An 8,177-nucleotide genomic window follows, 5' to 3' on the forward strand; every position below is an offset into this window, starting at 1 on the left:
AGTGTTGATCTGTGTTTTTGCTTGAGAGCTTGTCGTTTAATTGCTTTTTCAGGATTTTGTTTGAAAAAAATCAACAGCTTTTCTCCTAATACTTGCATTTAAGACTGACATTATTCATACACAGGGCTGATTTGGATTTTTTAGGACAGACGAAAGTTTCAAAAGACTGTAAGAAGTTATTTACGAATGTGAAATATTTCCTATTTTCACTTTTTAATTTACTTGTTGACAAAAAGTCAATGTCTAAAATTATTCTTAACAATTCATATCTAATATTTGTAATTTGTAGAATGGGCCCATGTACCTAAAATGACTCAAGTACTGGTCTTGTTTTTTTCCCCCCATAACATTGACATTTAATTACATTAAATGTTTAAAAACAAACATCAGTGAAAAGGCCATTTGTGCTTGCTTAACTATACATAGAACGTAAATATATCAAATAAACCCTAGTTTTTATTGTTAAAACGTACTATACATGTTCTCTAACACAACTTCTTACTCTCGTTTGTTACATTCTTGTAACATTTCCAGCTGAAACGAAAGTCACTCCACTCCACGTCTTCAGTTTATGAATATTTAGGCTTAATTGTATAGCATATAGATGCTCCTTTTAGATTTCCTCCCTGAAAAACCACTTGATAAGAATGCCTTGAAACTGCAAACTACACCAAAATCCCTCAGTTTTGGCATAAAACTTAAGCACTGCACTGACCAGCTTCCTTTGCGTTTGTACGCTTCCTCTTAAAAGCTTGTATATTACGAGCAGTTTAGAATTGGATTCCATCTGAATGATTTCTTATACCCCGGTGGAATTAAGCTACAACCCAAAGACGCACGCCTTATAGCTGTGCCTCTTTTTTTCTTTCTCATCCTCTGGCTAAATTTGCAGAAAAATATTTGTTGACCGGCCACCAAGCAGTTGCTGCATTCCTTACGGAAAACAGCATCACATGTTGCTGTCTGGTATCCAATGCATGTCCACTGTGTGCTGCTTCTTACTCAGTCCCTTGCACATCTTCAAGAAAAGTGCCTTATTATTCAGTTCCAACTTTGTCCTCGAAATGATAGTCATTACTTTCACACCTGTTTAGGTAGTGTTCTCGGTTTTGTTTGCGCCACGTCACGCCCAGCCTTAACTTTAAATCTTCTTTTGCCATCTTGTTTGAATGATGCCAAAATGGTGGACACATTTGTTAAATGAAGTGGTCTCTCCCCGAATCAGTAGCCGTTTCCCATCTCAAGTCACATTTCCACCAATCAGTACGGCTCAGATCAGGTTGCTTTTCCAGGTTTTCCTCCGATTAAATTCACTCTGAAGGCGGGCCTTTCTGTCAACCAATCAACGCATGTGTGTCTAACTCCGTCCACCACAAGCATGCCAACACAGGATGGTTTATGTTGGCTTGCTGCATTTCAAGCCCTGTTTCCACAAAGCGGTACGATTCGGGTCGGGTTTGTGTTGCTATGGCGTGGTGTGCACTAGATGGCTACGTAGTGTGTGTTAATGAAATGTAAAAATGAAGAGAAAACAGTATTTTGTTGCCAGTCAATTAATGCTGAGGCTAGGAGGGGCATTCTCTAGCAGCCAATTAAAACAGCAGTGTGTCTAGCTCTGCTTTCTAGCAGCATTCTAAAGTGTAGCACTCCAGCGCCATGGAAATGAAACCCAATCGTATTGCTTGGCAAAAACCTGGAAAAACAAGTATGTGTTTTAAATATCCAAAATCTTACACTCCCGACACTTTACGTCCAAAAGCTTTCTTTGTGTCCACTGGAGTGCCATCTATTTGTTTTGCCTTTTTAAAGCCACAAGTGAGTGTTTTGGCTTCTCCATGCTATGTGGAAATATATATATTAAAAAAAAAAAGTTATCTATCTCTCTCCGTGTATCTCCTTTGTTTTCCAGTGTTGCCCTAAGTTTGAGCCTGTTCACCCAATAAAGTTTGTTCAATGAACGAATTTGCCTCTAACTTTCACATCGCATGTTTTACGATGCTAGCAGGGAGGTTAGTGACCAAGCATGGTTACAGTTGAAGAAACCTTACCTGGATGCAGTTTTGGGTTAGTTACTGAAAAACAGTAACTAGTTACTAGTTACTTTATTTCAAAAGTAACTCAGTTACTGACACCAAAAAGTAATGCGTTACTGTGAAAAGTAACTATTTAGTTACTTGTTTTTTTTTAAGGCTACCATTAATGACCTTTTAGCCTTCATTTCAGTACTGTTATTGCACTGGAGAATAATACAATCTGTTGATCAACTTGACATGCATTTGCATTACTGAACTCTGCTAACCAATGTGGTCTACATACAACACACAAAGACAAAGATATGTTTCAAAGGGCCAATTTGTTTCAGGCCAGAACAAATTGACAAAACTATTTTAAATAGCTGCAACATAATGGCACTTTAACTTTAAGTAGATAGGATCTTTGATCCGAGACACAACTTACATTTAACTAAAATGTTATTTTCTTTGTGCTCGACAAAAGAAAAGTATTGAGAATGTCTCCATGTTAAGAAACTCGACTTCTGACTTCGCCATGATGTCTTGTTAGTTGTTATGAGAGTAGGATATGTGTGTGGACCTTTAAGATATGACAGCATGTGAAGTGAATTATACAAACCCCGTTTCCATATGAGTTGGGAAATTGTGTTAGATGTAAATATAAACGGAATACAATGATTTGCAAATCATTTTCAACCCATATTCAGTTGAATACGCTACAAAGACAACATATTTGATGTTCAAACTGATAAACATATTTTTTTTGCAAATCATTAACTTTAGAATTTGATGCCAGCAACATGTGACAAAGAAGTTGGGAAAGGTGGCAATAAATACTGATAAAGTTGAGGAATGCTCATCAAACACTTATTTGGAACATCCCACAAGTGAACAGGCTAATTGGGAACAGGTGGGTGCCATGATTGGGTATAAAAACAGCTTCCCAAAAAATGCTCAGTATTTCACAAGAAAGGATGGGGCGAGGTACACCCCTTTGTCCACAACTGGGTGAGCAAATAGTCAAACAGTTTAAGAACAATGTTTCTCAAAGTGCAATTGCATGAAATTTAGGGATTTCAACATCTACTGTCCATAATATCATCAAAAGGTTCAGAGAATCTGGAGAAATAACTCCACGTAAGCGGCATGGCCGGAAACCAACATTGAATGACCGTGACCTTCGATCCCTCAGACGGCACTGTATCAAAAAACGACATCAATCTCTAAAGGATATCACCACATGGGCTCAGGAACACTTCAGAAAACCACTGTCACTAAATAGAGTTTGTCGCTACATCTGTAAGTGCAAGTTAAAGCTCTACTATGCAAAGCGAAAGCCATTTATCAACAACATCCAGAAACGCCGCCGGCTTTTCTGGGCCCGAGATCATCTAAGATGGACTCATGAAAAGTGTTCTGTGGTCTGACGAGTCCACATTTCAAATTGTTTTTGGAAATATTCGACATTGTGTCATCCGGACCAAAGGGGAAGCGAACCATCCAGATTGTTATCGACGCAAAGTTCAAAAGCCAGCATCTGTGATGGTATGGGGGTGCATTAGTGCCCAAGGCATGGACAACTTACACATCTGTGAAGGCACCATTAATGCTGAAAGGTACATACAGGTTTTGGAACAACATATGCTGCCATCTAAGCGACGTCTTTTTCATGGACGCCCCTGCTTATTTCAGCAAGACAATGCCAAGCCACATTCAGCACGTGTTACAACAGCGTGGCTTCGTAAAAAAAGAGTGCGGGTACTTTCCTGGCTCACCTGCAGTCCAGACCTGTCTCCCATTGAAAATGTGTGGCACATTATGAAGCGTAAAATACGACAGCGGAGACCCCGGACTGTTGAACGACTGAAGCTCTACATAAAACAAGAATAGGAAAGAATTCCACTTTCAAAGCTTCAACAATTAGTTTCCTCAGTCCCCAATCTTTTATTGAGTGTTGTTAAAAGAAAAGGTGATGTAACACAGTGGTGAACATGCCCTTTACCAACTACCGGTACTTTGGCACATGTTGCAGCCATGAAATTCTAAGTTAATTATTATTTGCAAAAAAAAAATTAAGTTTGAGTTTGAACATCAAATATCTTGTCTTTGTAGTGCATTCAATTGAATATGGGTTGAAAAGGATTTGCAAATCATTGTATTCCGTTTATATTTACATCTAACACAATTTCCCAACTCATATGGAAACTGTTTTTACATCTTATAATGAAGGCAAAACATGATATACATGTCTATATTAGCTATAATAGCCTACAATCAAAATGACTGTGTTGCAGGCTGAAGCAAATCTTCGTTGACAGAAATGTTGAAAGTGTATATTTATTCTACACATTTTTACAACAATAGAAACCATTAGTAAGTCAGAGGCTACTCAGAAGGTGAGATAACTCCTGGAAATTACTGGCTTTTAATGTGGCTTTTAGATGTGTGTGTCCAAGTTAAAGGAAACGGCAGGCTGTCTTATTTTAATAGATTTATTACAATCTTTGGCAAGCTAGGTAACGTTTGCTGTGGTCTGGAACAACATGGCTTACAAACAACTATCTGAAATGCAGCCAATATTACATACAGATAATGTGTCATGAGTAGAGATGTCCGATAATGGCTTTTTTGCCGATATCCGATATTCCGATATTGTCCAACTCTTAATTACAGATACCGATATATACAGTCGTGGAATTAACACATTATTATGCCTAATTTTGTTGTGATGCCCCGCTGGATGCATTAAACAATGTAACAAGGTTTTCCCAAAATAAATCAACTCAAGTTATGGAAAAAAAATGCCAATATGGCACTGCCATATTTATTATTAAAGTCACAAAGTGCATTATTTTTTTTAACATGCCTCAAAACAGCATCTTGGAATTTGGGACATGCTCTCCCTGAGAGAGCATGAGGAGGTTGAGGTGGTGGTGGTGGTGGTGGTGGGGGGGGGTGTATTTTGTAGCGTCCCGGAAGAGTTAGTGCTGCAAGGGGTTCTGGGTATTTGTTCTGTTGTGTGTTTATGTTGTGTTATGGTGCGGATGTTCTCCCGAAATGTGTTTGTCATTCTTGTTTGGTGTGGGTTCACAGTGTGGCGCATATTTGCAACAGTGTTAAAGTTGTTCATAGAGCCACCCTCAGTGTGACCTGTATGGCTGTTGACCAAGTATGATATGCATTCACTTGTGTGTGTGAAAAGCCATAGATATTATGTGACTGGGCCAGCACGCAAAGGCGGTGCATTTAAGGTTTATTGGCGCTCTGCACTTCTCCCTACGTCCGTGTACACAGCGGCGTTTTAAAAAGTCATAAATTTTACTTATTGAAACCGATACCGATAATTTTGAAACCGATAATTTCCGATATTACATTTTAAAGCATTTATCGGCCGATTAAAATCGGCAGCCCGATATTATCGGACATCTCTAGTCATGAGACATGCAAAACTAAATTATATACAAATAGGATACAAGTAAAGAATATTAAATGAGCTCAAATATACCTACAAATGAGGCATAATGATGCAATATGTACATACAGCTAGCCTAAATAGCATGTTTGCATGGATTAGCACTGACCAAATATGCCTGATTAGCACTCCCAACAGGTCAATAACATCAACAAAGCGCACCTTAGTGCGTTCATGCGCAGCATAAAACTTTTGGTGGACAAAATGAGACAAAGGAGTGGAAGATTTTACATGTAAAACTGTTGCGTCACAGTCCACACTATGGTGAGTTCAAGAACCGCCGAAGTTAGTAGGACAAAATGAAGTTCACCAAATACTCTCATTAGTGAAGCATACACACGCAAACATATTAAACAGTAAGCTTTCTAACAATTGGGAAGGTTTGCGTCATGTTTGTCCTCAAACAAAAAACGTACTAAAACAAAAAAAATAATTTCCCCCCATCTTTTTCCATTTTCCATCCTTTTTTGAAAATGCTCCGGGAAGCCACTAGGGTGGCACTAAAGAGCCGCATGCGGCTCGAGAGCCGCAGGTTGCTGACCCCCGCTTTATACTGACAGATTTAATGGATAACTTGCTTTGAAATTGTAAGACAAGGTCAAAGTCATTTATTTTTGACAACCCCCAAAAAAGGTTTTGAACTTTTTGTTGTGTGATCACATCATAGTAAAGTGTAAGAAGTACGTTGTTCTGGCAACATTGAAGGAAATACATTTAGCCATAAATTTAGCCATAAAGTGATTTATTTCTAGCCCACATGATCTGGCCCCTGACTTTTGAGTTTGACACCTGTGCTGAAAATGTTTAGTTCAGTGATTCTCAAACTGTGGTACGGTATGCAGGCTTCATCAAGAATCACTAAAATATTCATACACAGTGTTACTGTTCAAACTGTGCAATGTCACAGTGGCCAAAAAGATTAAAAATGCTTGTTAAAGAACACCCCTGCCTTGTTTTTAATGAATATGTAGGTCTACTACGCTACTGTAATGTTGGACATTATGGTGGTACTTGACAGGCGTGTCAAACTCATTTTAAGGGGCCGCATGGAGGAAAATCTGTGCACACGCGGGGCGGACTATTAAAATCACGGCATTAAAAATAAAAAATAAAGACAACTTCAGGTTGTTTTCTTTGTCTTACTTTGGCCAAAATGACAACAAACACATTCTGAAAATATTACAATACAAATATAGGAAAAAAATACCGGCAGCGGTAAAGTTTAGATCCATGAAGGAAAGAAGAAAGTGAATGAATGTTTATAACTGAATACATTTACATATGCATAAAAATGTGTTCTTTTTAGAGATGCGCGGTTTGCGGACACAACCGCGGAGTCCGCGGATTATCCGCGGATCGGGCGGATGAAATTTAAAAAAATAAGATTTTATCCGCTCGCGGGTCGGGTCGGGCGGATTAATTAGATTTTTTTTTTTTTTTATTTTTTTTTTTTTGCGGGTGGCAGTTAAACCAATTGGGAAATATATATACATAGTTAAATGTTGTTACCCACATACGAAAAACGAGCAGGCACCTGCAGCATATGCCACAACAGAAGAAAAAAAAAGAAAAGAGATGGACACTTTTACGGAGCGGAGAAGGGACGCCTCGCCGGGGTCCGGGACCGAGGCCCCTTCCCCCGAGAGGGCCCCACCGGGAGCCGTAGCTGAGGCGATCCGCGAGAAGGGTCCGACGCACGTCCAGGCTCACTACCGCGCCCACCGCACCGACACCCCGCCTCGTCCGCTTTCGCCGCGGCCGGCGTCACGCGCAGCAGGTAAGCAGCTTACCTGCCCGCCACCCCCGTGGCCGGGGGCTCGTAACAGGGGTCCAAGGGCCGCTGGCCCCGGTAGGTCCAGGACAAAGTCCTGGTGGAGGGTTCAGGGCTTCGCCCCCCGACGCAAAATGATTATTAGCATTCAGACAGGTTAAAATGTTGCTAAAACCATCACTTTTCTATCAGTCACAGTGACTTTTCAAAACAAAAATATTACAGCAAAAATCATATGGGTTGATTGACATGTTTATTCTGTAAGCTAACTTCAATAGTTTGAAATTATTTTGACAGTTAATGCCAGTTATCCTGTCAACCTTTCACAAGACTTCAATTTGTTAATTGAAAGTATAAATAGTATAAACACTTTTTACAGTATGTCGTGCTGTGAAATACAGCCGACAGGATTGCGCATGCATGGTGCAGGAGAACAAAGGACTTCTTTAATTTAAGGTTTGTGATAAACCATCAAACTCATTCGTTAAAAGGACTCTATAGTAATATAAAGCGAATTTTTCTTGACATTATCATGCAAGAAAAGTTTATTTTTGGGACCGCGATCACCGCGTAATGATTTTTAAAGGTTGCATTACATTATTAACTGTCCCATGTGATCAGCCAGTGCGATTGGAAGTCCATGCTCAATTATTGCCTCCGTAAATAAAACTTCAGCACTTATCACATCCAAAGAATCTGTTTGGGCGACGAAAAACGTTGAAAGTTTTCCACTTGTATCGCTAGCAACGGCATTAGACTTGTGTTTTTTTGTCCCAACGTGGTCTTTTACATCGCTAATTCCTCCGTGTCCGATCGAAAAATCTTGTCTGCACAAGGTGCAATTCGCATAGTTTTCACCCTTTTTTTTTTTTTTTTAATTAATATTAGATATATAACAACGGGCGGATTGCGGGCGGGTGCA

This window comes from Nerophis lumbriciformis, linkage group LG34, assembly GCF_033978685.3.
Source record: "Nerophis lumbriciformis linkage group LG34, RoL_Nlum_v2.1, whole genome shotgun sequence".
In the NCBI taxonomy this organism is placed as follows: Eukaryota; Metazoa; Chordata; class Actinopteri; order Syngnathiformes; family Syngnathidae; genus Nerophis; species Nerophis lumbriciformis.